Raw genomic sequence first — 22,912 nt, 5'->3', positions numbered from 1 at the left:
CCTCGATAGCAAAGGCTCAGCTTCTTTGTTATAGTAGCTCATTTGAAACCGAACATACATATCACAGAGAATGGCGGGGGATGTGCAGGCTCGGACTTGTTCGCTATAAAGAGTCGTAAAACCCAAAACTGTGTGTACACATACCATCCGGTGAAGAGCGGGCAGGATAAGATTTTTCTCACACCACACACTGTTCGCCACCCGCTTTTCGTTGACCGATTTTTCCCACCACATGGCCCACGCTGCTTAACGACTCATAAAACTCAAAAACTACATTAGGCGGCGGCGGGTTCGTGGAGAGGGGGAGGGGGAGGGGGTGAAAACCTGTTCCAACACGCTTTAAGGCAAGATGCAGCTGCGGAACTGGGTGACTTCAAACTGCCAGATAAATCGCAAAAAATTAAGGGATGGTGGGGGCGGGGACTGCGGACCCCAGCCGTCTTTCGCGGCATTTTTTACATAAATTTCATCATCTCTGCAGAGTCGGGAGGGCAATAAAACCCAAAAATTTAGGGATGGCGGGTCGGATAAAGGGTGGACCCAGTCGTCTCTGACGTCATTTTTCCCTCCGAGATGCGCAGAACGCAGTGCGCACCGCATCTCTGACGTCATTTTACCCTCCGATATGCGCAGAACGCAGTGCGCAGAGTTCCCAAATTCTTGCGATCTATCGGCCTATATACATATAAGCTCAACGCATCCGATGCAGACTCGTCAGTCTTACACGATACGTGCAAGTCAAAAAAGTTATACAAAGTTCAGCTTATATCAACGTCAAAGTCATGGCAGTCGAAGCGTATATGGGACTTGCGGAGCAGATGGAGAGGACGTACAATTTGCTGAGAGAGCAACCACCCGGAGAAGAGAATGACGCCGTCATCAATCATTGGGCTGATATTGGAATTGCGAATATCCAAGTTCTGCGCGATATTTCCATGCAACGAGGAACAACCGTTGGTGCGAAAATACGGATCCAACATACGATCGCACTCCTGCAATCTTGGGTGACGAAGATCAAGCAGTTGCAGCAGCGCACAGTGGTGACGGGTGGAAATATCGGTACTCCTGCGGGTGTACAATGGGACGACGTGGATAGCGCTTTTGCCAGCCGAATCAGAACGGGGGTTGTCACAAATCTCCGTCATAAAAATTTGGACGCCTTTCTGGACGATGTGCAGCGCGTCGTCACCGAGAAGTTGGAGCTGATACTGCGCGAGGAGGGAAATGTGAAGGTTAACCTCATATTATCGTGCAAATTCGAAAGTGCCAAGCACGAAGAGATCTCCACCGAAGTTAAGAGTTTCAACACCTCCAACGTGACGATTCTTCTCCCATCGAGCGATATAAATGGTTGGTTTACACGTGCACGGGGTGATCTGCTGTCAAAGGTGGAAGATTTCGAGCAACGCGATTCCGGCTGGAGTATGATTGAGATCCTTAACATCGCTGTAAATATCAATCGCTACCAGCCTCTCGCCGCGGGGGCTTCAACATTCGTCGAGCTGCCCCAAGACATTCAACGGGAGAAGGCTGTGGTGAACGTGAGGAACGAGGACGAAAGATGTCTTCTCTGGTCCGTCATAGCAGCCCTCCACCCACTCAACACCCACACTGAAAGGACTAGCCGTTATCATCGATATATTTCCGAGTTGGACTGTACAGGTATCAAATTCCCTGCTACTCTACATGATGTGAAAAAGCTTGAGAGATTGAATAATTTGCGCATCAATGTATATGGAATAGAATCTCAAACTTTTTCGCATCATGCAAAATCAAATAAAAGCGTCATCGTGCCAATTTATTTGAGTAAAAATTTGCATAGCGTAAACATTGACACGATCCATCTTCTAATGGTTGAGAGTAATCCGGAAGACGATATGACTGGTGAGTTTGCACCGAGATTCCACTTTGCTTGGATTAAAGATCTTTCCCGATTGGTGAGCAAACAATTGTCTGATCATGATGGTCGACTGTTTTTATGTGACAATTGTTTGTGCCACTTTAGCGTGAAACACGCCTACGACAATCATCGGCAAGATTGTACTATGCTAAATAAAGTACGCATGGAATTTCCCAAGTGTAAAGATTTCGTATTTTCCAATTTTCAAAACAAAGGCACCGTTCCATTTGTCGTATACGCCGATCTCGAATGTATATTAATCCCTGAACCTGTAGATGAATTTGAAACTCGTAAGACTTGTGAAATTCAAAAGCATATCCCGCACAGTGTAGCGTACTATGTACATTGCGCGTACGATGAGACTTTATCGGGGTTCCACGGTAAACGCGGTGTCGATTGCATAGATTGGTTTATGCAACAGCTTAAAGATTTATCAATTCAAGTAGAGTCACGCATCAAAAACATAATTCCGATGAAGTCTCTTACCCAAGTGCAACGCGATCGTCACATGCGCGCAACGAATTGTTATATTTGTGAAAAACCGTTTACCCCTGAGGAGAAAAAGTGTTACGATCATTGTCACTTCACGGGTAAATATCGTGGTCCTGCTCATAATCGGTGTAATTTGAATTGCAGAGAGTCGCACACAATTCCAATAGTTTTCCACAATTTGTCCGGTTACGATTCTCACTTTTTAATAAAATCCCTCGCGTCAACTTTTCCTGGTAAAATTACACTGCTACCCATAAATAAGGAAAAATATATATCCTTCACGAAACGCGTCGATGGAACAATGATGCACTTGAGATTCATCGATTCTTTCCGATTTATGGCTAGCAGCATCGATAAACTTTCCACATATTTGACCGATACCGATAAACGCATAACACGCAAATTTTATAATAACCCGACTCAGTTCAGTATGATGACCCGCAAAGGTGTTTTTCCCTATGAATACGTCGATTGTTGGGGGAAACTCGATGAACCGCGATTACCTGCAAAGAAGCATTTCTACTCGCACCTCTGCGATGCAAATATTTCAGACACCGATTACGAGCACGCGAAAACTGTTTGGAGGGAATTCCATTTAGAGTCATTGGGAGGCTATTCAGATTTATATTTAAAGACCGATGTTCTTTTGCTTGCCAATATTTTCTAAAATTTCCGCGCTAGCTGCTTCAAAACATACGATTTAGATCCGTTGCACTACTACACTGCACCGGGACTTGCTTTTGACGCGATGCTCAAGCATACTAATGTAAATTTGCAACTTTTAGACAACCCTGAAATGTTGTTATTTATTGAAAGAGCCATTCGAGGCGGCGTAGCGCAATGTTCTAATCGACACGCTCGGGCCAATAATAGATTCATGGGTACAGATTTTGATCCAAACAATGCGGAATCGTATCTCATGTATTTTGACGTGAATAACCTGTACGGTGCAGCTATGAGCGTGCATTTACCAATCGGTTCGTTCGAGTGGGAGTATCAGCACATCGATATAACGAACCATCCGGACGATTCGCCGATCGGTTACTTTCTGGACGTAGATTTGGACTACCCTGTAGAACTCCACGAGGATCACAAAGACTTACCTCTTTGTCCCGAACATTTTACTCCTCCAGGTAGTAAAAATGCCAAACTGGCGACCACCCTTCACCCCAAAACAAAGTATATATTGCACTATAGAAATTTGAAACAGTGTTTGAGTTTAGGATTGAAATTAACGAAAGTGCATAGAATTTGGAAGTTTGCGCAATCTCCATGGCTCGAGCCTTACATCACGCTCAATACAGACATGCGTAAGCAATCTAGGAATGAATTTGAGAAAAACTTTTACAAACTCATGAATAACGCTGTGTTCGGCAAGACTATGGAGAATGTGCGAAATCATAAAGATGTTAAATTGGTTACAAAATGGGAGGGAAAAGGTGGTACGAGAACGCTTATTGCCCGAGCAAACTTTCACAGCTGCACCGTATTTGACACTGATATGGTTATCATTGAAATGAATCGTGTCAAAGTTCACTTCACCAAACCTATTTACGTCGACGCATCAATTCTAGATCTGTCAAAAATCTTTCTCTACGATTTCCACTATAATTATATTAAAACCAACTTTTCGAATAAACAGGCTAAATTGATGTATACCGACACAGACAGCCTTATTTATCAATTCAATGTGCCTAATATCTACGATATCATCAAACGTGATGTAGATACAATGTTTGACACCTCTGACTATCCGCCCGACAATGTGTATGGTATTCCCCTTAAAAACAAAAAACAACTAGGGCTAATGAAGGATGAAAATAATGGTAAAATTATGACAGAGTTTGTGGGACTGCGAGCAAAGCTGTACACATTTACTACGATGGGTGAGGATGGGGAAAAATATGACAGTGGCGTAAAAGTGAGTAAGCGTGCCAAGGGTGTAAGAAATTCATCGATAAATAGCATCACGTTTGATGATTATAAGCGCTGTCTGACGGCTTACCGAGAGTTGACTCTTCCACAGTGTTTAATACGCAGCAAAAAACACGAAGTAAGCACGATCGTACAAAAAAAATTGGCTCTGAGTTGGCAGGATGACAAGCGGCAATTGATACCTGGACAGACCGACACCGTACCTTGGGGGTTTGTCCCAGCCCCCCAATAGCTATAGGATAAACTGTAGACATAGAATTGATGTAAATATTTGATGTTTGACGCCTCGAACGATCCACCATCGGGCGGAAACGTTTCATGATCAATACGATATTTAATGGATTTGAAGTTTCAAAATGCGAATTCATATACTCAACAATTGTTTATTTATTTATTATTAATATATCAAGCAATTATTCATATTTATTCGTTTACCACGAGAAAAGTTTTCAGAAAATGAAAAAAAATTTTCAGGAAACGAGAAAAACTTTCCAGAAAATGAAAAAAACTTTTCAGAAAACGAAAAAAAGTTTTCAGAAAATGAAAAAAAGTTTTTTGAAAACTTTTTTCCCATTTGATCAACACGTAAAAAAAGTTTGCAGAAAATGAAAAAAACTTTCCAGAAAACGAAAAAAAGTTTTCCAAAAAATAAAATGTGTAATAATCGTATGGCAAAATTGCATATTATCATTATTATTATCATGTATGTATGTATGTTATTATTATTATTATTTTCGTAGTACAGAGTGTGGCACATGTGCGCACAAAGGAGATAAAATGTGGAAATATTCGTATATTTAAAATCTTTCATTGTAATTCGGAAAATACATACAAATTATGTTACATGTCTGTTTTATTTATCCAACTTATGTGCGAATTATCAAAACCCAACCACTTCACATAGAACAGATTCCCCCGTTTGCGTAACACTTTCTCCACAAGGTAGCCGTCGGGATATTTCACTTTGGTGAGCTCTTCCTCGTAGAAGCCCCCCTCGATGGGATGATCTTGATAATCGGTAAGTTTGTAGGTGGGTGGATTGGTATTTTCCACCTCACTCACGGTGAATATTTCAGTCGTCCAGGTGGGTGTATAGCCTTTTTCAAATACATTCTGGTACTTGCTGATTCGAACTCGATCGCCTACACCGAATTTCCGCGCTCGATCACTTCGTTTGATTTGCCGAGGCTTGTACACGCTACGATACAGCTGTTTTTCATTCCCCGTGCTAACATCCACCGGTTTCATCCGAATCGTGCGATGTTTGGTGTTGTTGTAGGACTTCATTGAATCATCCAAAATATTAATCCACTCGTACGATCCTTGGAGAGTAAACCACATCCACATTTTATTTCTTCAATGTTCGACTAAAAACGTTCGCATATCGACGCCTTTAAGTTGCTGAGTGTCAAATACATGTTGATATTGCGCTGCATCATGAGGGCTTTCAATTTGCTGTTGTGAAATTCTTTGCATTGATCAACGTATAGATGTGCAGGTATACGGCTCTGGGTTAGTACAGATTTCATAGCAGCAGCCGCATCTTTCCCCCCCACCATGGATGAGGATGAAACAAAAATGTGACAACGGTGTTAAAGTGGGTAAGCATGTCAAGGATGCGAAAACTGCAACGATAAATAACATCACGTTTAATGATTATAAGAACCGTCTGAGGGGCTTACCAAGAGTTGATCAACCCCATAGTGCTTAATACGTAGTAAAAAAACGCGAGGTTAGCTCCAATGTACTGAAAAATTGATCATGAGTTGACAAAACGGTAATATGCAACCGATACCTGGGCAAACAGGCACCAGAACTTGGAGGGTGTGCTGCAACCCCGCAATAAACTAGCCGTAGGCTGGAACTGAGGGCATAGAACCGTTGTAAATATATGCGTTTGACACCCATGGCGATAGTTCATGAAGCAGAGACGTTTCGCCAGCAATACGATATTGAGCAGATCGAAGTTTTAAAATTCAAATACCGTGTAAATTCATGTATTCATCAATTATTTATTTATTTATTATTAATATATTGAACAATTATTCATATTTATTCGTTTACCACGAGAAAAGTTTTCAGAAAATGGAAAAAAGTTTTCAGAAAACGAAAAAAAGTTTTCCGAAAATGAAAATAAGTTTTCAGAAAATGAAAAAAAGTTTTCCGAAAATGAAAAAAAAGTTCACCAAAAAATAAAATGAGCATTAATCGTATCGAAAAATTATATATTATCATTATTATTATCATCATCATTATTATCATCATTTGAAGGCCTTTGATCACGGCAGGCGATGGTGGAGGTGTCCCCTGCTACCAAGGTCCGGCACTATCGACGTCGAGGCTGCCTGCAGCCCCTCTCTTCCGCAGTCTAGGAGGACCGCGATCCTCGCCCCTTCCAAGGTCGTCGCAAGAGCTGTCATTGCTCGCGTAGTAATGACCCCTGGATTTAGAGTTCGCATGATTGAGGTACGCATACGACGTCCTGGCGCGGAGCTTCAGGGGCGGCTGTGTCCTAGGATTTCACCAGTGGACTAATATTTTGGCTATGCCGCCCCGAAGCTGCACGCCAGGACGTCGTATGCGTAGCTCAATCATGCGAACTCTAAATCCAGGGGTCATTACTACGCGAGCAATGACAGCTCTTGCGACGACCTTGGAAGGGGCGAGGATCGCGGTCCTCCTAGACTGCGGAAGAGAGGGGCTGCAGGCAGCCTCGACGTCGATAGTGCCGGACCTTGGTAGCAGGAGACACCTTCACCATCGCCTGCCGTGATCAAAGGCCTTCACATGATGATAATAATGATGATGATAATAATAATAATAATAATCTATAATTTTTCTATACGATTAATGCTCATTTTATTTTTTGGTGAACTTTTTTTTCATTTTCGGAAAACTTTTTTTCATTTTCTGAAAACTTTTTTTACGTGTTAATCAAATGGGAAAAAAGTTTTCGGAAAATTTTTTTCATTTTCTGAAAACTTTTCTCGTGGTAAACGAATAAATATGAATAATTGCTTGATATATTAATAATAAATAAATAAACAATTGTTGAGTATATGAATTCGCATTTTGAAACTTCAAATCCATTAAATATCGTATTGATCATGAAACGTTTCCGCCCGATGGTGGATCGTTCGAGGCGTCAAACATCAAATATTTACATCAATTCTATGTCTACAGTTTATCCTATAGCTATTGGGGGGCTGGGACAAACCCCCAAGGTACGGTGTCGGTCTGTCCAGGTATCAATTGCCGCTTGTCATCCTGCCAACTCAGAGCCAATTTTTTTTGTACGATCGTGCTTACTTCGTGTTTTTTGCTGCGTATTAAACACTGTGGAAGAGTCAACTCTCGGTAAGCCGTCAGACAGCGCTTATAATCATCAAACGTGATGCTATTTATCGATGAATTTCTTACACCCTTGGCACGCTTACTCACTTTTACGCCACTGTCATATTTTTCCCCATCCTCACCCATCGTAGTAAATGTGTACAGCTTTGCTCGCAGTCCCACAAACTCTGTCATAATTTTACCATTATTTTCATCCTTCATTAGCCCTAGTTGTTTTTTGTTTTTAAGGGGAATACCATACACATTGTCGGGCGGATAGTCAGAGGTGTCAAACATTGTATCTACATCACGTTTGATGATATCGTAGATATTAGGCACATTGAATTGATAAATAAGGCTGTCTGTGTCGGTATACATCAATTTAGCCTGTTTATTCGAAAAGTTGGTTTTAATATAATTATAGTGGAAATCGTAGAGAAAGATTTTTGACAGATCTAGAATTGATGCGTCGACGTAAATAGGTTTGGTGAAGTGAACTTTGACACGATTCATTTCAATGATAACCATATCAGTGTCAAATACGGTGCAGCTGTGAAAGTTTGCTCGGGCAATAAGCGTTCTCGTACCACCTTTTCCCTCCCATTTTGTAACCAATTTAACATCTTTATGATTTCGCACATTCTCCATAGTCTTGCCGAACACAGCGTTATTCATGAGTTTGTAAAAGTTTTTCTCAAATTCATTCCTAGATTGCTTACGCATGTCTGTATTGAGCGTGATGTAAGGCTCGAGCCATGGAGATTGCGCAAACTTCCAAATTCTATGCACTTTCGTTAATTTCAATCCTAAACTCAAACACTGTTTCAAATTTCTATAGTGCAATATATACTTTGTTTTGGGGTGAAGGGTGGTCGCCAGTTTGGCATTTTTACTACCTGGAGGAGTAAAATGTTCGGGACAAAGAGGTAAGTCTTTGTGATCCTCGTGGAGTTCTACAGGGTAGTCCAAATCTACGTCCAGAAAGTAACCGATCGGCGAATCGTCCGGATGGTTCGTTATATCGATGTGCTGATACTCCCACTCGAACGAACCGATTGGTAAATGCACGCTCATAGCTGCACCGTACAGGTTATTCACGTCAAAATACATGAGATACGATTCCGCATTGTTTGGATCAAAATCTGTACCCATGAATCTATTATTGGCCCGAGCGTGTCGATTAGAACATTGCGCTACGCCGCCTCGAATGGCTCTTTCAATAAATAACAACATTTCAGGGTTGTCTAAAAGTTGCAAATTTACATTAGTATGCTTGAGCATCGCGTCAAAAGCAAGTCCCGGTGCAGTGTAGTAGTGCAACGGATCTAAATCGTATGTTTTGAAGCAGCTAGCGCGGAAATTTTAGAAAATATTGGCAAGCAAAAGAACATCGGTCTTTAAATATAAATCTGAATAGCCTCCCAATGACTCTAAATGGAATTCCCTCCAAACAGTTTTCGCGTGCTCGTAATCGGTGTCTGAAATATTTGCATCGCAGAGGTGCGAGTAGAAATGCTTCTTTGCAGGTAATCGCGGTTCATCGAGTTTCCCCCAACAATCGACGTATTCATAGGGAAAAACACCTTTGCGGGTCATCATACTGAACTGAGTCGGGTTATTATAAAATTTGCGTGTTATGCGTTTATCGGTATCGGTCAAATATGTGGAAAGTTTATCGATGCTGCTAGCCATAAATCGGAAAGAATCGATGAATCTCAAGTGCATCATTGTTCCATCGACGCGTTTCGTGAAGGATATATATTTTTCCTTATTTATGGGTAGCAGTGTAATTTTACCAGGAAAAGTTGACGCGAGGGATTTTATTAAAAAGTGAGAATCGTAACCGGACAAATTGTGGAAAACTATTGGAATTGTGTGCGACTCTCTGCAATTCAAATTACACCGATTATGAGCAGGACCACGATATTTACCCGTGAAGTGACAATGATCGTAACACTTTTTCTCCTCAGGGGTAAACGGTTTTTCACAAATATAACAATTCGTTGCGCGCATGTGACGATCGCGTTGCACTTGGGTAAGAGACTTCATCGGAATTATGTTTTTGATGCGTGACTCTACTTGAATTGATAAATCTTTAAGCTGTTGCATAAACCAATCTATGCAATCGACACCGCGTTTACCGTGGAACCCCGATAAAGTCTCATCGTACGCGCAATGTACATAGTACGCTACACTGTGCGGGATATGCTTTTGAATTTCACAAGTCTTACGAGTTTCAAATTCATCTACAGGTTCAGGGATTAATATACATTCGAGATCGGCGTATACGACAAATGGAACGGTGCCTTTGTTTTGAAAATTGGAAAATACGAAATCTTTACACTTGGGAAATTCCATGCGTACTTTATTTAGCATAGTACAATCTTGCCGATGATTGTCGTAGGCGTGTTTCACGCTAAAGTGGCACAAACAATTGTCACATAAAAACAGTCGACCATCATGATCAGACAATTGTTTGCTCACCAATCGGGAAAGATCTTTAATCCAAGCAAAGTGGAATCTCGGTGCAAACTCACCAGTCATATCGTCTTCCGGATTACTCTCAACCATTAGAAGATGGATCGTGTCAATGTTTACGCTATGCAAATTTTTACTCAAATAAATTGGCACGATGACGCTTTTATTTGATTTTGCATGATGCGAAAAAGTTTGAGATTCTATTCCATATACATTGATGCGCAAATTATTCAATCTCTCAAGCTTTTTCACATCATGTAGAGTAGCAGGGAATTTGATACCTGTACAGTCCAACTCGGAAATATATCGATGATAACGGCTAGTCCTTTCAGTGTGGGTGTTGAGTGGGTGGAGGGCTGCTATGACGGACCAGAGAAGACATCTTTCGTCCTCGTTCCTCACGTTCACCACAGCCTTCTCCCGTTGAATGTCTTGGGGCAGCTCGACGAATGTTGAAGCCCCCGCGGCGAGAGGCTGGTAGCGATTGATATTTACAGCGATGTTAAGGATCTCAATCATACTCCAGCCGGAATCGCGTTGCTCGAAATCTTCCACCTTTGACAGCAGATCACCCCGTGCACGTGTAAACCAACCATTTATATCGCTCGATGGGAGAAGAATCGTCACGTTGGAGGTGTTGAAACTCTTAACTTCGGTGGAGATCTCTTCGTGCTTGGCACTTTCGAATTTGCACGATAATATGAGGTTAACCTTCACATTTCCCTCCTCGCGCAGTATCAGCTCCAACTTCTCGGTGACGACGCGCTGCACATCGTCCAGAAAGGCGTCCAAATTTTTATGACGGAGATTTGTGACAACCCCCGTTCTGATTCGGCTGGCAAAAGCGCTATCCACGTCGTCCCATTGTACACCCGCAGGAGTACCGATATTTCCACCCGTCACCACTGTGCGCTGCTGCAACTGCTTGATCTTCGTCACCCAAGATTGCAGGAGTGCGATCGTATGTTGGATCCGTATTTTCGCACCAACGGTTGTTCCTCGTTGCATGGAAATATCGCGCAGAACTTGGATATTCGCAATTCCAATATCAGCCCAATGATTGATGACGGCGTCATTCTCTTCTCCGGGTGGTTGCTCTCTCAGCAAATTGTACGTCCTCTCCATCTGCTCCGCAAGTCCCATATACGCTTCGACTGCCATGACTTTGACGTTGATATAAGCTGAACTTTGTATAACTTTTTTGACTTGCACGTATCGTGTAAGACTGACGAGTCTGCATCGGATGCGTTGAGCTTATATGTATATAGGCCGATAGATCGCAAGAATTTGGGAACTCTGCGCACTGCGTTCTGCGCATATCGGAGGGTAAAATGACGTCAGAGATGCGGTGCGCACTGCGTTCTGCGCATCTCGGAGGGAAAAATGACGTCAGAGACGACTGGGTCCACCCTTTATCCGACCCGCCATCCCTAAATTTTTGGGTTTTATTGCCCTCCCGACTCTGCAGAGATGATGAAATTTATGTAAAAAATGCCGCGAAAGACGGCTGGGGTCCGCAGTCCCCGCCCCCACCATCCCTTAATTTTTTGCGATTTATCTGGCAGTTTGAAGTCACCCAGTTCCGCAGCTGCATCTTGCCTTAAAGCGTGTTGGAACAGGTTTTCACCCCCTCCCCCTCCCCCTCTCCACGAACCCGCCGCCGCCTAATGTAGTTTTTGAGTTTTATGAGTCGTTAAGCAGCGTGGGCCATGTGGTGGGAAAAATCGGTCAACGAAAAGCGGGTGGCGAACAGTGTGTGGTGTGAGAAAAATCTTATCCTGCCCGCTCTTCACCGGATGGTATGTGTACACACAGTTTTGGGTTTTACGACTCTTTATAGCGAACAAGTCCGAGCCTGCACATCCCCCGCCATTCTCTGTGATATGTATGTTCGGTTTCAAATGAGCTACTATAACAAAGAAGCTGAGCCTTTGCTATCGAGGCGTGAATTTATAAACCAAGCTCCCCTTATCGTCATCGATTGCTCCAAGCAGAACGGAACATTGAAAACTGGACCTGTGGACATTCGATTGGAATTTGACTCTAGCACTACGTTCCCACCACACACTTCTGCCTACTGCATGATCTTGCATGATCGCATTGTTGAATATAATCCGATCAGTGGTAGTGTTAAAAAATTGGTATACGTCAATTTTTGGAATAATAATATGTTTAATTAATATGGATATTGAAAATAATATGTATAATTTTACTCGTTAAAATTTAGAATAAGATAATTGAGAATAGAATAAGAAAACTAAATGTAATTGATGTTAAATGAAACAAATTGTTAAAAGCATTCAAAACGCCATTTTAAACCTTTCTACAGGGGTCATTTCCTGGAATTTTTTCAATAGATCTAGCGGGTATTTACCCTATCCGATTTATGTGCGGCTTTCCGGTGCCAAACAAGTCTCGACAGGAATTATTTTTTGTGTGTAAGTGTGTGTGTGTGTGTGTGTGTGTGTGTGTGTGTGTGTGTGTGTGTGTGTGTGTGTGTGTGTGTGTGTGTGTGTGTGTGTGTGTGTGTGTGTGTGTGTGTGTGTGTGTGTGTGTGTGTGTGTGTGTGTGTGTGTGTGTGTGTGTGTGTGTCAAATCCTATGGAAATAGCCACCAAAAATGACCGCGGCGGGGGGGCTAGGGGGGAGCTATAGGGGTGCTAGGGGGGAGCTAGGGGGGAGCGCCGCCATCTTTGGATTAGAACTGTCATATATACACTACTTAAATTCATCAGGAGAACTACATTAAAAAAATTCTTTAGAAATTTGCAATGGGAGATTGTAATGAGTCCTCAATACCCATGGCGGTAGGAACTTTTTTTATACATAATGTTTCCCTACAGGATCAAGCACAAGGTAGAAAACTGAATATAATACCCTATCAAAACGCTATTGGATCACTGATGTTCATAGCTCGAGCAACAAGATCGGTAATTAGTTTCTCAGTAGGACTTTTGAGCAGATATAGCACCAAGTATACTTTAACACATTGGGAAGCATTAAAAAACATTCTACGTTATCCAAAAAAGACATCAAATTTAGGCACTACTTATCGAGTAGACTCGAATACTATAGTCAGAGGATATCGTGTTGCAAGTTATGCTTCTAATAAATATAACACCATCTATACTACGGGCTATGTTTTTACATTGTAAGGCGGCGCAATAAGTTGCAGATCAGTAAAACAACTTACAATATCAAAATCGTCAACTGAGACAGAAATTCAGTCGTTTGCCGAAAGAGTAAGTGACGTGTTACGGTTAAGAGACTTATTGTTTGAATTTACAATTCAGAGGAATATTCCAATTGACATATCTTGCGGTGATAAAGGTGCTGTAGATTATAGTAATGATCCCAATTCTAGTCATGCAACAAAAAATATTATGGCAGGATACAATTTCGTTAAAGAAAGGATTGAAATAAGCCACATTATTGTTAAACACATTCCAGGAAATGATATGATTGCAGATGTAACGTGCGGAGCGGTCTCGCACGCGACTGACTTCACCCTCTAAGATTTCCGCAGAGGTTTATATTTATTTGTATTGTGGATACGTAGGTGATCGTCCTCTACAGGGCGATCCCTGGGAAATGGGTTGGAGGATTTAATGATATTATTGTAATAGAATGTTTAGTATTGGACCAAGTTTTAATGAATCAAGTGCAATTGAAAATAGCAAGCGAAAGCAGCGAGTGAAATATCTCAGACGAGGAAGCTTACATAATGTTCTCAAGACAGTTGTTCTCGTTCATACATCTACCCACTCTTTTGGTGGTTTCTACTCCGAATTCTCACGCTCTCTCAATTATCACTATTCTTATTACTACACAACTTGATTGAGTTCGTGGCACAAGGTTCTAATCACTTATTACTACTTCAAGGACTAACGCCGCGACGCGAGATGCTTTGGAATACCACTTGTGGAATAAGAGGGGTCCCCACTCTAATCCTCGGTGATTCTAAGTCTGATACTGTTCACACAACAGCCTTGGAGGAGCCGGCTTCCGTATATGTCGTTCTTAGCTGTCTCTAACGGGGACTGCCTTCGCTCGCTCGTCCGACACCCCTTGGAGCGTCGGACAGCGAGCAAGGTTTTTGCTGAATTTACAATTTTGAACAAAGGCTCGCTTCGCGATGCTCATCCGCGAAGCGCGTGATCTCGCGCTCGCCTCATCCCGATGTTGATTATACCCGGGATCCGGCGGGCGCGGGAACGCTGACGTTGCAGCAGTCAACTGCGCCGCTGCGCTTTCGTCGTGCCACGAACTGGATTATAAGACTGTATTTAATAGTGAAATTAAGGCTATGCTTCCTCGTGTACTTTAAAAGCAATATTAATAAGTAATGACATTTCGTATAGTGATGAATTTATGTGTGTGTACATGTGGCGTCCATGACACAGATTCATTATCGAAACCAAATAATTATACTGGATTGAATAAATTTTTTCAAAGTGTAGGACTTACGAAAATAATTTTGTAATGTTACATTCTGTGTTACATTTTTACAGAGGAAATGCTATGTGTGAAAAAATAAGTATTTAGGAAATGTGAAATGAATGTTTTGCTACTCGATACAGTCTCAATCATGGAGGCACGTATAATTATATTCGAGTCTGTGTGAGTGACGAATATTCAGGATGAGCAAGCGCCACTGTCTACTGTAAGACATTCGGCAGTAGAGCTATTATATGTTGTAACGTGGCGTTTCAGAGTCGCCCGTCACAAGGGCACACAACCGTTATTATTTCTAGTTTACGCGTCCTCATCAGGGTACTCCAACCGAACTCGATACAAAATAGGCAATAACTACTTTTAACTAATTCTTTCTTTGTAAATTCTGTATTTCGCGCTTCGGTGCACGCTAATAAGGTACTTGGATGACAACGATCCCGACCACCGAGGGACCGACATCTACCGTTTCCAGCTCTCGACGACTTCGTCTACCGTCGCGACGGTCTAATCAGACTATACTGGCTACCTTGGTGCACTTCTCTTGCTACCGGGGTAGCATCCACCCGAACCGTCCGTATCGCCTCGACTGCCGGTGTACAGGGAGATAAAAATCCTCCCGACAGCCGAGGCCACCGCTCCTTAAGGAGGAACCAGCCGCCCACTCTATCGGATGCCGTAAGGATAGCGTAAAAGACAGACCGTAGCCTGCCATCTTCCGACTTACCGACCTGGTGCCGGACCGACCCCAAACCACTACGTCCAGATTAATAAAGCCATCGTTCCGAGGATCGACGCAGCCTTCCTGTCGGCAAGGACTAATAGTGTGTGTCGTGGTCCACGGCTTAGCTAACCGTCTGACTGCATGACCTCGGGTATAGGCAGCCGGCTACTGCCTGTACAAAAGCCGGTGGAAGTGAACAGTGAGGCGTCACTCTCCACTCGGTAATTCTGACCGAGAGGCACCCTGTGTATGCCTCTGTCAAAGAAGTCCCCGATGATAGGCAACCTGGACAGTGAACTGAAGCAGCTATTAAATCGTACGAGTTGGTGTCAAAGACGAAATCACGAGCAGCACATTACGTCACATCTAGCGGTAATCTTCGAAAACGCATGACCACGCCGTAACCAATATTTGCCACAGGGGGATGGCCTTTTTCCGGTGGGGGTCAACCAACCAATCAAAGGGATGAAGAATCACCTCACGACAACCGCGAGATCGGCGAGCCGAACTCCGACCTCCTTCTATTCTATGCTTGACCTGCTGAGTGACAGCTACGAATTTCTGAATCCTCCCGACGTAAGCTCTCGATCCTTTTTCCTCTACCGCCACCGTTTCTATCTCACTATCGTTTTGCTCTACCGTTAGATTCTTCCTGTAAATTCAAGTCTTTTGCGTCCTTCCTGTTTTCCCTTGTTTGATATCATAAGTTTTATTTGAATTAGACTCAGTGTTGTGTGCCTGAGGCCGTCTGTTAAGGTAAGGCTTCTGCCTCTGTATTGTATCGTTACGAAGTTGCTCATAATTTCTATTCTTTCTTGTGGTATTCATCGACTTGATGTGAATCATGGTCCACGGATTAGAGTTACAGTAAGCCGCCGTGTGACTGCATGATGTCGGTCATTAATATTGTATTTATCGTTTCTTGATTGCATCGTGCGATGCCAGTTTTGTGTGAATCATGGTCCATGGATTAGAGTTGCAGTAAGCCGCCGTGTGACTGCATGATTTCAGTAATTAATTATTTGCTTGTCTAAGCGACCTCGTAACTGCCGAATAATTAATTCTTTTGTATTTATAACTTTTCTCATTATTTGTGAATTTCTATTAGTCTGCTTCTGCATTTTTTATCGTATTCTGAGCCCTATTAGCTTTACGTTTCATTTTATACTTTTTTGTAATAGTAGTGTGCCTTATATTTTATTTCTGTTATTGCTTATTGTATTTTCATTTATTTTCGTGCCTATTGTATCGTATATCCAGTTCCTTGGAGTATAACCGAGCGTAGAATCAGCCTCTAAACATTACCGCACCTTTTTTCTATTGCTATTGGCAATTTTATATTATTTTGCCTGTTATTCTTTTCTCTGTATCTTGTTAAATTAAGTTCTGCGTATTATTCTTGATTCTTCTGTACTGCGTTGTATTTAGTGTATTTCTTTATTTTGCGAACTCTCCGAATTTCTCACTCTCATAATTTTATATTTTGTATTTTCTCAAGAGTTATGTTTAGGAATTCATTGTTTAATTCCTCAGGTCCGTAATCATTATAAATTATTGATTCTATCGTTTATGAATAATTCTACCGCAAGTTATCTAGTCGATCGTTTACGCTACCGATTTGTAAATTGTTAATGAATGTCAATCTCTCGTACTGGTTATAATCTATGGTAAATTCGTCGTATTATCTACCGAGCTATCGTTACCTTGTTTTCTACCGATTGCAGTAAAGTTCTCTCGTTTTTAATTGACAGAATAATAATTTTCGTAGCGTCATTCGCAACTTGGGTAAGATCACGTCGCCCCGTGACGTGTAGTTTAAGTAAATTCTTGCATTATATCGCTTTTCCCGACCTACGTGTTCATTTTTCTCTGTTAACTACCGTCTCCCGTTTCACAGCTACCGTTTAATTCTATTCTACCGAGATCTTTGTGAACAACGATTGCTTATTTTATCAACTACCGCTGTCGATACCATTTCATTTGCCTGTCTCAACCATGTGACCTGCCCAACAATATATGATCGATTGCCCTGTTCATTTTTCCTGACTTGAGTTTATTCTTCATTTCATTATTTTCTTCAATTCTGTAATTATTGTTAGCTGCCTTGAATACCGCCACTCTACCAATTCGTGTGAGTACCTGAGCCTAGTCAGCCATACAACGGGTTCTCTATTCATTTTTCGTACGGTTTCGTGTTATTTTTATTGATTCGTATTATTGTTTGAAAATCGACGCTAACGCGTCTGGCGCCCAAGATAATTGATTTTGTTATAGTTCAATATTCTGAATAAGTGGAGAATCGCGCCAAAGTGTCAACGGTAAGTCCTCATCCGAGGGTAACAGAATTTAGCGTTGCAATGTATTGTTGTAAGTTGAATTTTGTATTATCGTTCAAATCAATGGTCCGAAATTGTTCAGTAGTATCTGAGTTATTACTGTACTAAAGGTATTGTATTTCTGCAATATAATACTTTTCACTGTTAGCTGTCAATGAATCAAAAAATTATGTTGTTGAAAAATTTGGTTCGTCTTTGTATGCTATTCAGCATCTTAAGATATGATTTAATCCGTGAAATTGAGTTTTCATTCGTACAAAAAATAATATGAATCGAAAAATGAATAATGTATGTATGTATGTATTTTAGACGGGGGTACCCGGGCGCCAGTCTTGCTAGACCATCGTGCCCGGGCCCGTTGGGGCACCCTAGTATGTAGAAAACGACGTGAGGCCGGCTAGATCGGCGAGACAAATCAGCCTGCCCACCCCTATTTCCTCAATTTTTTCCTCGCCGGTGTATCTAGATCCGAAGGCCTGCTTACGCGGTCCCTCGACCCTGTCACACTGGGCGATGAGGTGGAGGGGGGTCTCCTGCTCCTTCCCGCATCTCGAGCACATGGACTCCGTTCTGAGCCACAAGTGTACGAGGTGCCTACATGTGTACCAGTCACTGGGAATGAGACCCATCGCGCTTCTCAGGTCCGTCCAGTTTAGATTCATGAGCATGGCTGCTAATGCATGCAATGGCCCTTGGAATAGGGCCCTCGCATGAGCCATGCCCGGTGCTCTGCCCCAAAGTTCTGTGAAGCGGATCTCCGTCTATTGATGAGATAGGAATTAAAAATAGAAAAACGAGGGGCAGCCCTCGTCGCTCGTGCTGCGTGAGGCTCCCTCTCCGGCTGGGATGTGTGCCAGCTCGTTGCCTTAGATGCCACTGTGCCCTGGTACCCATATAAGATTTACGCAGTTATTCTTCGCCAGTCGTAATAGAAGGGTGATGCAGTCCCAAGTCAGCACTGACCTTACGACGTATGCGTTCAGGTGTCTAATTGCTGCCCGGCTGTCACTGCAGATGTATATATGCTTCTCTTTGTAGCCCTTGCTCAGGATATGCGTGGTACAGTTTAGCAAGGCGAATACTTCAGGTTGTAGCACCGAGGCTGTGGGTTCCAGGATGAGCGAAATGCTCGTCCTTGATCCCCCAGACCAAAGGCCGGCCCGGGTACCCATCTCAGTCTTAGACCCGTCTGGGTACAAAACGAGTCCTTTTGGTGAGCGTAAATCATCTGGGTTGTTAACCGAGGTCTCTTTGGAGGGGTAAATTACCCTGAAAGTTTGGTCAACTTGGAATCTGCTAGGGCAGCGGTCCCCGCTCAGTTCCAGAGTGGTCCGCTGTGCCCCAACCGGTTCAGTATCACTGTGTGTCCCAGACCGGTGCGCTTTCAAAGCTATAGGTGTCATAGGCGTAGCGCCACCCTCTAGGCCTCCTCCTCCATCATGATGTGTGGAGGCGGTAGGTCTAGAAATCCCCCATAGTAGTTTTCGGGGTGGTCCGAAGAGCTAGCGTAATGCCCAGGATCGCCATCCTGTATATGTGGTCACATGCTGTTCAAAACATGGTTTCGCCCATTGCGGGCCAGCACACGAGTGAGGCAAAGGTGATTTGAGACAGTATGATGGCTGCAAATATCCATCGAACTACCCGTGGTTGTAGTCTCCAGGTTTGGCCTACCATCCTTCTGCGGGCCCAGCAGGTGACTGTAGCTTTCCATGCCTGGTGATCGATGTGGGTCCTCCATGTAAGTTTACGGTCCAGGGTGACTCCCAGGTAGCGCACTCCAGTAGATGAGATAAATGTCGACTCAATGATCTCGATGTGTCCCATCATGAGGTTGAACTTCGTAGTGAAGAGTACCATCTCCGTTTTGCTAGGATTGATCCTCAGTCCCTGAGATGTGCACCAGTTCTGAACAAAATCAAGTGCCTTCTACATTTTGCTTGTCGTAGAAGGGAGGTGGTCGCCTGCAACGATTAAGGCCACGTCGTCGGCGTAACCCGCCGCTGTCACCATCATCTTGTCGAGCACCGCAAGTAGTCTGTCCACGACCAGGGTCCACAGTAGGGGGAGAGTACACCGCCCTGTGGGCAACCCCTGTCAACTTGGGTCCTGACCTCGGTACCTCCAATACTGGTGGTGACAGTCCTCGTCTGTAGCATCTGCCTGATCTAGTCGACTAGCATAGTGCTTATGCTGAGATTCGTGGCAGCCTCACAAATTGCATCGAAGGAGGTGTTGTCAAACGCCCCTTCAATGCCCGTAAGCACGCAAAACGCTGCTTTCTTTCGGTGGAGTGGCCCCTCCACCTCCCTTACCAGGTGGTGAAGTGCCGGCTCTGTTAACCTACCGGCTTAATAGGGGTGCTGTGTTTTCGAAAGGGAGTTCACAGCTAGAGCTCCGTCCCTTATGAAACTGTCCACCAGTCGTTCCAGTGTCTTCAGCAGGAATGATGTTGGACTGATCGCTCTCCATGATTTGACGCGGTCATAGCAGCTCTTTCCAATTCTAGGGATCAATACTACCCTGATCTCCCTCCAGCTCATGGGTATGTAGTGTAGCCCTAGGCGTGCTCTGAAAATTCTGTTTAGCCTGGTGATCAGGGCCTCAGCACATTTTTTTTAGAAAGGCTGGGAAGATCCCATCCGCCCCCGGACTTTTGAACCTGTCAACGGTGTTGATGATCCACTTGATCGTGGCCATCATGACGATCTCTCCTGCCAATTTCCAGTCCCGCGGTCCCCGCCCAGTCCGGCCATCTTGTTGAGGCGGTCCCTGAACTGCGGGCCCGGACCCCGAGAAGTGGACCTCCAGCATACGGGTCAGTACGTCGGATTGACTCTTCGCCATGCTGCCGTCCGGCAGCATAAGGCAGTCCAGCCTAATCGGCGGGCCTGATGAGAAGACTCGGCGGAGCTTGGCCACTAGTGATAGATAGGGCCTCGGTCTCGCTGCATAACCCTCTCTACCCCTCCATCTTTAGTCTTTCGATTAGTTTCTTGTACTCCTTCTGGGCAGCCTTATAAGCAGCCCGGTTCGTATCCTTATTCGTCTGAAGGGTCCGGTTCAGGAGTTTTTGGGAGCTCGACCTAAATTTGACCAGCTCTCCGTTCCACCAGGGGACCTTGGACCTATTTACCTTGGGCTTTGCGGGGCACGTCGTCTCAAAGGCCTGGATTACGGAGGATTGCAGGTATATTATCTCGCTCTCCACCGCTCTAGCGCTACGCAGATGGCTGCAGGGTCCCTGGAGCCTCCAGCCCGGTTCCTTTTTGTAGGAGGGCCAGTCTGTGGCCCTGGGATTCCTGCGCATTCCCGTTGATTCCAACTCGGCTTTTGCCGTGAGGGAAAACGTGATGTGGCTGTGGTCTTAGAATGTGTCTTCTACTTTCACCTTTAAGTCGCTGATAGTTTCCGGAAGCCTGGAGCTGCAGAGTGTGAGGTCGATCACTTCTTGTATGTGTGAGATGATGAAGGTTGGTCTTGAGCCCTTGTTTAGTATGTCAAGCTCAACTAATAATAGGTACTCCAGCAGAGCTGTACCCCTGTTATTTCAGTTGGAGCTGCCCCAGACGTTGTGGTGCGAGTTCGCATCACAGCCCACAAGGAGATGTAGCCCCTTGTGAGTGCAGTACCTGACCAACTTTTGAAGTTCTTCCGTGGGAGATGGTCCCACAGAGTCGTAGGGAAGGTAGGCAGAGCACACGACTAGGTCGATCATTCTGCCTTTCTCCCGTTTTAGCTCGATCAAGGCTGCTGCCAGGTCTCTGCTGCGGAACTGGCTGAGCCTTAGTACTTGATGCCTGCTGTTCATGAAGACCGCCGCCCTCAGGCCTGGTCCAGCCACACCTTTCTCGCACATCAGCACGCCGATCCTTCTATCTAGTCCTGAAACAAGTCCCTTGGTAATCCATGGTTCTCGAATGACTGATATGTCTGTATGCTCCACCGTCAGGCTTCTGCTATGGATAGGGGAGACCGTTTTACAATGTTGCGAGTTGATCTGCGAAAACCAGATCACCCACGTGGTCATTGGGCCGTGCGACGTCAGCTTCGCTGTTCTAGGAGATAAGGGTATCCCGTTACCGAGTTACCCCTTGTCCACAGCCAGCTGGTGTTACTGTTATAGCTCCACCGGTGCAGGGATCGCACCCGGCAGTGTGCTTCGCGACCCTGCCAGTACGCTCTTTCGTCCAGCTTTGTTGAGCTCGTGAGACCTGGGGGGCGACCCCTAGGCCTTACGGTACAGCCCCCTCCGCCTCCTCTAGTAGCACCCTTCGTGCCCCGGGCCGCGGAACTCACGCCTCTGGTCACCGAGCCCGAGGGTGTGACCTCTTTCGTCGAGGCAGCGGCGTAGGAGGGCCCCGTTGCCGTTACTGGCCCTGGTACCCTTTCCTTCGCCGCTTTCCCGACCCTGCTGCCTGGCGGGGGGTTCTCCAGTCCCTTCTCCGGCACAGGGCGTCCCTCTATAAAGAAGATACGCCCCAAGCCGAAGTGGGCCACAAACCCCCCCCCCCCCCTCGAGCACGTCCCTCGATTTGGTGTCTACGCTCAACACCAGATAGCCGGATTTAGGTTCGTCCTTCCTGTCCCAGATCCTCCAAAGGTGGGTCTGGAGACCGGCGTTTTGGCGCTTCAGCTTCCTCATGTTGGTCTCCGTTTGTACCGGTATGTCAGGGATAAGGACCATCATCCACGTGAGCCTGAGCAGTTGCTCCCTCTCCAAAATATGGAGGGAAGGTTGGGAACATCCGCCGCAGCCAAGTCAGTGCCCTCTCGTCTGAGCACGTGACCCACAACACGCCCTGGTCATGCCGGCATCGTTCGAAGCACGGAACCTCCTCCCCTTCCGGGACGGAGTCCAGCGCCTCTCCCAGCGCTCGCACCACCAGGTCATCCTGCTCAGAGTTAAGAGTGGTCCCGGGGTAGCTCGAGGGGGTAATAACCACCCTCAGGCCCCACTTGGCCGCCTCTACTGGTATATAACCTACTATAAAGATTGAAGTTACTGAAAGATAGAAATATCGGCTACAACAGTAATTATTCAATTGTAGGGGCCAACGGTAAATCTTTCCTAGTGGAATGTGTTGCCTGTGTTTAATTTAGTTTCATTTTGATTTATCCATTATTTTTCAGAAGATGTACGAATGTGCTTCAATTTCTCTCTGTAATTAGTGAGTTTCCAATATTATCCTTTATAAATGGTTGTTAATTATTCGGGCTTACTATTTTGGATTTTTCTATGTTCAACGTGAATTTCTAAAAA

The 22,912-nt window shown here is 44.4% G+C and overlaps 1 protein-coding gene across 1 annotated transcript in view; it reads left to right on the top strand.

The window, feature by feature from the left end:
- Positions 1–22,912, top strand: part of kl-2 (dynein heavy chain 2, axonemal kl-2) — a 1,019,064-nt gene that overhangs the window by 417,165 nt on the left and 578,987 nt on the right. The window lies entirely within an intron of this gene.

This window comes from Neodiprion pinetum, chromosome 7 (assembly GCF_021155775.2).
Source record: "Neodiprion pinetum isolate iyNeoPine1 chromosome 7, iyNeoPine1.2, whole genome shotgun sequence".
NCBI lineage: Eukaryota > Metazoa > Arthropoda > Insecta > Hymenoptera > Diprionidae > Neodiprion > Neodiprion pinetum.
Note: the sequence above shows the minus strand (reverse complement) of the source record. Positions and strands in the feature narration are given on the sequence as shown.